This window comes from Eulemur rufifrons, chromosome 24 (genome assembly GCF_041146395.1).
Source record: "Eulemur rufifrons isolate Redbay chromosome 24, OSU_ERuf_1, whole genome shotgun sequence".
Taxonomy (NCBI): Eukaryota; Metazoa; Chordata; class Mammalia; order Primates; family Lemuridae; genus Eulemur; species Eulemur rufifrons.
This window is the reverse complement of record NC_091006.1, coordinates 22,345,355-22,353,691: the sequence shown is the minus strand read 5'-3', so window position 1 is coordinate 22,353,691 and position 8,337 is coordinate 22,345,355. Positions and strand designations below refer to the sequence as shown.

At 34.3% G+C, this 8,337-nt stretch overlaps 1 long non-coding RNA gene across 1 annotated transcript; it reads left to right on the top strand.

The window, feature by feature from the left end:
• Positions 1-1,471: 1,471 nt before the first annotated feature.
• On the top strand, positions 1,472-7,021 carry LOC138374790 (uncharacterized). Its single transcript, XR_011231403.1, has 3 exons — positions 1,472-1,518; positions 3,544-3,644; positions 6,269-7,021. It is a non-coding gene; the product is annotated as an uncharacterized lncRNA (long non-coding RNA).
• Positions 7,022-8,337: the final 1,316 nt, after the last annotated feature.

Below are 8,337 nucleotides of genomic sequence, written 5' to 3'. Positions count from 1 at the left end.
GAGAGCAGTCCTATTAAAATCTTCTTTGATCAGACCACATATAAAGGATTATATCTAGTTATCATTGCAACTGAAGACAAACTCTGAAAAAATGAATGTTGTCCTAGAAACTCCAGGATCTATCTACTTTTTTAAAGGCAGACTTTTTTTCTGGTATAAGAAATAGATTTAACATTTGCTACCACAGATAAGATGGGACAGATCACCTGTGGATATTTATAGAAGTAATTTCTACTTAAAGAATCTTCTGTTGTAAAATTTGTCCAAGGATACAATGGCCTGACTTGAAAAACTGAGTTCCTCATTCCCATAAGCTTCCAAACACAGGTTATACAATCATGTAATACCAGTAAAACTTAAGATTAGATGTATCTATGTTTTAGCATACATTAGATAAATCTATGTTTTACTTTGGATGTTAAAGTAATTCTCTTAAAGGATCATGCCTACCCTTGATCTTGGCCAAAAAGCAATAGGATTATTCCTAAAAGAAATGTGAATTCAAATTTATATATGCATATAAAACAGAATATTGAGAAAACAGCTACCTGCAAATTAGTATTTAAATAAGAAAATGAAAGTTCATAGTCTCTTAATAACCAAAGCCTATAATCTTAAGGTTTACTTTTAGATTGGTTAGGAAAAAATAAACTGTCATTTTACTATGACATATATTTTCCAAAGGCTTTTAAATGATCAATGAAAATTACATATTCATTTAGGTAGTGATACTGTTCTAAGAATGGCAAACCTCATGGATAAAATAGAAAGGCAAAGGAAAACTTAGCAGCAATTGCTATATGATCTCACTATGAACAACTGACTATTGGTTTCTCAGAGTCACAATTTGGGGGTTTTTAGCTTACAAAATGCAGATGCTCACTTCTGAATGGCAGATGAGTTGTGATGTGTAATGAAATCCTGAGTTACTGGCAATGTCTATTCATCTTCCACTATTTCTGGCTTAAGTAATATGAGTTATGGCTTCATAATTCCACCCTGAATTATTCGCATAAACACTCTTCCCTCCCTGTCACCATGACAACTATAATGAATTTACAGTTGGTGATTTTAAGTAAGTGTTGGGAAGAGAAATACAAGAATAAATGAGAAAATCTGCTCTGTTCTGCCTTGGTAGATATTAAGAGCTCATGCCCATGAACTTAATGTAGGGAAAACTCTCATCTGGAAGCTACTTTTATTAAAAACTTAACAGATGTAGAGGAAAAAAATCTGCATACTCAATTTTCTCTCAAACAATAGCATCTGCTTCATTGATGTTTTAGAAATTTCAGTGGTGGCAGCCCCAGCTACCAGAGCTTAATTTGAGATGCCTTTCTTTCCCATTTCCCCCGAGTTCCGTGCTTCCGGCAGCCTGTTGTGACATTGAGAGCAGGCTCTGCTGGTGATGAGTTTCATTGTCTCTTATGAATAAGAAATTAGTTTTGAATTATATTTTTCTGTATTCTAGGCTTTCCTGTATATTTCAAATGACAAATGCACTGTCTTAAAAGGCAGGTAAGATTTCTAATTATTCTTAGATCAGATTCAGTCATGTGTTTCTGTCAAAGGATAGGTCTGTTTTGTCCTTGCCCAATTTATTAGCACAGAAGTATTTAAAATATTCCCAAACTTTTAATGTAATATATTTAGCACTATCCTCTCTGTTTCATTCCTAATAGGACTCTTTCATTCCGAATATTGGGAATTTGTGTCTTTTCTATTTTGTTCATGATCAGTCTAGCTAAAGGCTTGCTAATTTTATTGAACTTTTCAAAGAAACAGCTTTTGCTTTGTAGTGGGCAAAATAATGGCACCCGAAGATACCCATCTCCTAATGCCCAGGAACTCTTAATGTTACCTGTATAGCAAAAGGGATTTTGCAGATGGGATTGATATTAAGGACTTGAGATAGGAGATTATCCTGGATTATTCAAGTGGGGCCAAAGTAATCACATAAATCTTTAAAAGTAGAGATTTTGCAGTCTTGGTCAGAGAGAGATGTGACTACTGAAGGAGAGATGAGAAAGACTTTACACCCCACTTCCTGCTTTGAAGACGGATGAAGGCGGCTAAGGAGAATGGCAGCCTCTAGAAGTTAGGAACAGCTCTCATTTGACAGTAAGAAAACCAGATCTCAATTCTGTAATTGCGAGAAACTGAATTCTGCCAACAATTGAATGAACAGAAAACAGATTTTCCCCTCGAACCTCCAGAAGAGGACACCGCCTGCTGACATGTGAGTTTAGTCTAGTGAGACCGGTAGTGGACCTCTGATAATCAGAACTGTAAATTGCTAAATTTGTATTGCTTTAAGCCACCAAATTTCTGTTCTTTTAACCTGCTAAAGTTGTGATAATTTGTTACTGGCAGCAGTAGAAACTAATACCTATTTTAATTGAATTTCTCCATTGTCCATTTTCTATTTCATTGAATTCTTCTACATCTTTGGGTACATTTTGGTCATCTTCATATGGTGGAAATGTAATTGATTTTTAAATTTCTTTTTCTAATGTAAACATTTAGAGCTATATTTTTAACTCTATAGTTGTAGGGTACAGCTATACATGGATAATTTCCTCATTTATTTACAAATATTTTCTTATTCTGCTTATGATTTCTTCTTTACCTACATGTTGTTTAATTTCCAAATATTCGGGAATATTTTGGATACTGTTATTAATTTTTTAAAAATATAATTTAGTTCTAGCCAGAGAACATACTCCATATAATTTCCATTCTCAATGTATTGAGGCTTTTTTATGGGCCACCATATTTTCTATGTTGAAGAATTTTCTAAGTGCACGTGCGTAGGATGTGTATTCTATTGTATGGATTTGTAAATGTGAAACAGGTCAAGGTGGTTGATAGCATTGTTCATGTCATTTATCATTACTGATAGAAGAGTGTTGAAATCTCCAACTGGAAATTTTTATCTCTGGGGTTCTGTCAGTTTTTCTTTCACATCTTTTGAAGTTTTATTACGGTTATACCTTTTATATAAGAAAATGTTTTAACCTTATAAAATGCCCCTCCATGTCTGGTATATTTTTTGTTCTAAATTCTATGTTTGTTTATATTAATATAGCTCCCCCAGTTTCTTGTGATTAGTGTTTGCTTGGTTTATCTTCTATCTTTAAAGTGCATTTATTGTTGTTAGCATGTAGTTGGGTCTTGACATTACATTCAGCCTAATGTTTTTAAGAGGAGTGTTTAGATCTATGTCGTGCAGTTTGGAAATTAACCAAACGTGATTTAGCCCTTAAACAGTCCAGTCTAAGTTGAGAGGTGCTGTAAATATAAAATATACATAGGATTTTGAAAAAGAATGTAAAAATCTCGATGGTTTTTAATTAAATGCATTAAAATGATATTTTGAGTGGGTTAAATTAAATACATAAATTTACTTATTTTAAAATATGACTACTATAAAATTTTATATTACTATGTGGTTGTCATTATATTTCAAGTGGAATGTTTATACTTACTGGGGTTATAGTTGTTTCTATAACTTCTACTTAACTATGTTAATGCAAATTCCAGCTGCCTCGTTGAACAGTATTTCTGTCTCCTCATCTGAACGTAAGTGCCATGCCATGCTTGGAGTAGCTCTCCCTATACGGTGGTTCAGAAAGTACATGAAGGTAGGGAATTATCTCATTAGTATCTTTTTTTTTTTCCTCTGAGGAATCAGTCTTGTACTGTCTATTGTTCAGTGTTTGAAAATAATTGTTTCATATATTTTCTGCAGCTTTTTTAGTTAATAACATAATTTTTGAGTCTTTTTCCATCACAGCCCAACGTAGAAGTCTAAATTGTATTTTTAACCTAAGTCTGAAAAAGAGTAGGCCCAATTCAATTTGTGAAATGTGATGTTGGATTACAGATAATTCCAGTAGTTTAATTTTTAATAAGCTATCTCCTCTGATTTAAGTAGGAAAAAGAACATTTCTTCTGCTTCTCAATCTTCTGTTCTCTAGCTGGACCCCAGAAAAGTTTCTGTTTAAACATCTCGCCAGGCACAGTGCATAAGGCCTGTAATCACAGCCCTTGGGAGGGTGAGGCAGGAGGATTGCTTGAGCTCAGGAGATTAAAGTTGCAGTGAACTATGATTGTGCCACTGCACTCTAGCCTGGGCAACAGGGCAAGCCTTGTCTCTAAAACAAAACAAACCATCATGGATAACCTTTAAGATCATGATCTTATCTTCCATAATTAATTCCCCATGTTTTCTTCAGGAATAAAAATCTTTTTATCCTAAGTCTTCTCAGATCATTTATCCATACTTGTGTTAGAACACATCTAATTTTCTACTTAAGACAGCCATGTCTCTTATTTTTTCAGATGGCCTGCAAATTCCATGAGCACAAGAACCAATGGCATTCATCTCTAAAACTGCTATGATAGCCCAACATCTTTCTTTTAGTAAATGATAAAAAGTATTTTACAATGAATGGATTTAACTGTTTTAATTGTCTTTATATTCACTTACCAATATTCCTATTTATTCTGTATAAGCAAAAGATAACTATATTTTCAAAGTTTCTGTAGTGTTAGGTAATGTTTTGGAGTGAAATAGGGCTATTTTGGAAATAATTGAGTCCTGCCTTGAAGATTAGAGCTAAATGACTTACTATAACAACAGAATAGTTCCTTTTTCCCTCCCAGAGAATAATATCAATCTAAGTTCATAGAGCTCTTTCTTTGGTACTTCTGTCAATCATAGGCATGATTGAATCACACATTTTTCTGGTTTAGTTGTCATGTGTATGGAGCCAACTTAAAATTAAGACTATTGTTCTGTATTGGAACTAAAATGAAAAAGAATCAAGGTAACTTTTAAAAAAAGGGATATATTATATAGAACTTGGAGACATATAAACAGAGCTATTTTTGAATAAGAAAGTGTGTTGGTGCTGAACTTGATTGTACTAGTCTTTTATCTATAGATTTGAAATTTTAACAAAGAATCTTCACTCATAATTTATTAATTTGGTTATATTCTGCTCACCCTCCCTACTCCCAACTCTATACCACTTGTTTTGGGGTTGAATCCTTTGAACTTTAGTTGTTGACATCATGACACTTCACCTTCAGCATTCATCTCACAAAAAAATATAACAGTCTTCTAAATTAATCTATGGAAAATTTTCACTAATACAAAAATACCACATTATATGAAATACATATTTAAAATTGCCTCAGTTACACAAGACATTTTAATAGCAATTTAATCATTCATTTGCTTTTTCATGTTTTAGGTAATAGATTCATAAGCTCTAACCAAAGTTCATGCATAGCCTTAAGGTGTTACATATCTCCAATATCTTTTAATATATTACAGTAAAAAAGTCACAAACCCCTCAGAGGCCAGTTCCCTTGTAAAATGTGCCATTTTTAACATTCATTTGATAACCCTTCATTATGACATTAAGTCAAGACATTTTTGGCAAGAATGCTATATTATTGAAATTGTATATTTCTTATTGCATCATATCAGGAGGTGTAAAATGTCAGATTGTCATACTACTAGTGATGCTAAGATTGAAGTAGCAGAAAGCAAAATTCATAGCAAATAAAGGCATTTTTAAAAGAATGATCAGCCAGACACAGCGGCACGCACCTGTAGTCCCAGCTACGCTGGAGGCTGAGGGAAAAAGATCGCTTGAGCTGAGGAGTTTGAGGCTGTAGTGTGCCGATTGTGACTGTAGATAGACCCCATCTCTAAAGAAAAAGAGAAGAGAATGGTAAATATACCATTGTTGGATTTCTCTATTTCATTGAGAAGCATATGAATTTTAATACACATTTTTAATTTTTATTTCAACATAGTACAGGGGTACAAAGGTTTAGATTCCATATATTGCCTTTGCCCCACCCGAGTCAGAGCTTCAAGCCTGTCCACCTCCAGACAATGCTCACTGTACCCATTCCCCTCCTCACCTGCCCAACACCTGTTGAATAGAACTACTATATGTGCACTTAAGTGTTGGTCAGTTAATACCAATTTGATTGTTAGTACATGTGGTGCTTGTTTTTCCATTCTTGGGATACTTCACTTAGTAGAATGGGCTCCAGCTCTATCCAGGATAATAGCAGAGGTGCTAGATCACCATTGCTTTTTGTGGTTGAGTAGAACTCGATGGTATACATATACCCAATTTTATTAATCCACTCATGTATTTGATGGACACTTGGGTTGTTTCCACTTCTTTCTGGTTGTGAATTGTGCTGTTATAAACATTCTAATGTAGATTCTTTTTTATAGAATGACATTGGCCTAGGCAAAGACTTTATGAAGAAGACTCCAAAGGCAATCACAGCAACAAGAATAAATAAATGGGACCTGATCAAATTGAAAAGCTTCTGCACAGCCAAGGAAACTGTCATGAGAGCAAACAGACAACCTACAGAATGGGAGAAAATATTTACATGCTACACATCGGATAAACAGCTGATAACTAGAATCTATATAGAACTCAGAAAATTAAGCAAGAAAAAAAATCAACCCTATCAAAAAGTGGGCAAAGGACATGAACAGAAACTTCAAAAGAAGATAGATTAATGGCCAAGAAGCATATGAAAAAAATGCTCACGATCACTAATCATCAGAGAAATGCAAATCAAAAATCACAATGAGATATCAGTTGTCTCCAGTGAGAATGGCCTTTCTCAAAATGTCCTAAAATAATAAATATTGGCATGGATGTGGAGAGATAGGAACTGCTGGTGGGACTGCAAACTAGTGGCAACCTTTGAGGTATCTCCACCTTACTTTCCACAGAGAGCTACAAGTGGAACTACCATTAGATCCAGCAATCCTATTACTGGGCATCTACCCAAAGGAATAAAACATTTTTAAATCTGAATGTTAGCTATTATAACTTTGCTACATTAAACCAATGAAATATTTCTTTTTAAAGTATTTGTTATTGGACGCAAGAGCATAGAAAGGTGCCTTTCCATGGAAAAAAATAAAGGCATGTAAATAACAAATTTGGTTGGAAAATTTACATTTTTAATGATAAATTAAAATTACAAATCTGTTCAGGAGCATAGAATAGAATAATAGGCTTATCATTTGTAGCTAGTTCCATAAAACTAATTTTTATACAATTTTATGTATCACAGTTTTAAATGTGCTTGAATCACCAACTGTATTTGATAACCAGAAGAAAATGACTACGCTAAAAAGCTTTTGATGAATAATCATAACTGTTACATAGCATCATAATATTCTGGATATTTTGATTTGTTGTCCTGGAAACCTTCTGTCAAAAAATAAAAGTAGAAATAGCATTTTATTTTACTAGTCTATCTGCAAAACTACCTCTTCTCTTACCAAATATGTCGGAAATATAAGCATTTGTAATTAAATAAAATACCCTAGTGAAATGCAATTCTATGATCAGAAAAGATAGCCTGGCAGAAGCAATTTGGCATTAGAATTAGCTCTGGGGAAAAGAAAGCTGCTTTTATTATTATAGACAATTCTCTGAGTCATGGTTTGAGAATAATATTTTTTCCTCAGTTCTTCTTGGATTGATATTAAAAAAATATCCATTGCCTGTGTACCTCTGGAGCAGATATAAAAATGATTTTGTGTATCTCCCTTACTTATATTTACACAGTAAATATTCTCAAAGATTAATTCATTTGTTTGACAATTACTGTACTCACTGACCCCTACTTGCTAGATTATAGCTGGGTAGGCATGGAGAAGGTGGTATTTCCTATGGAACTTACATATTCAGAGGAAGCCAAATAATACAGCAGATATGTATTAATATATAATATTAAATAGGAACAATGACTCCAGTAAAATAAAGCAGGATAAAGAGAAAATGATTGAAAGTGAAACATTTTATAGAGGGTAATTGGGAAAGACTTCTCTGTGCTGGTGGCATTTTGGCAGAGCCCAGTGCAGTGAGGGAGTCAACTATGAATTGGATTTGGGGAAAAGCACTAAGGCAGATGGAAGAACAAGCATAAAGGCCATGAAAAAGGAGACATCGATGTGGTCACACAAAAGCAAGGAGGCCATTGCCCTAAAGCAGAATGAATAGGAAGCATGATGGGAAATGTGAACCAGGGATATTAAAGCTTTTGTGTTCATAAAGAATTGGGATTTTTATCAGAGCATTCCTACCTTTAGCAGTAGTTCTCAATCGGGAACAATTTTGCCCCCAGGGGACATACAGCAATGGCTGGAGACAGTTTTGGTTGCCTCCTCTGGGAGCTTGCCACTGGCATCCAGTAGGTAGAGGCCAGAGATGCTGCTGAACATCCTACACTGTGGGCACAGGTCAGTGTCCCAACAGCAAAGAACTGTCAGTC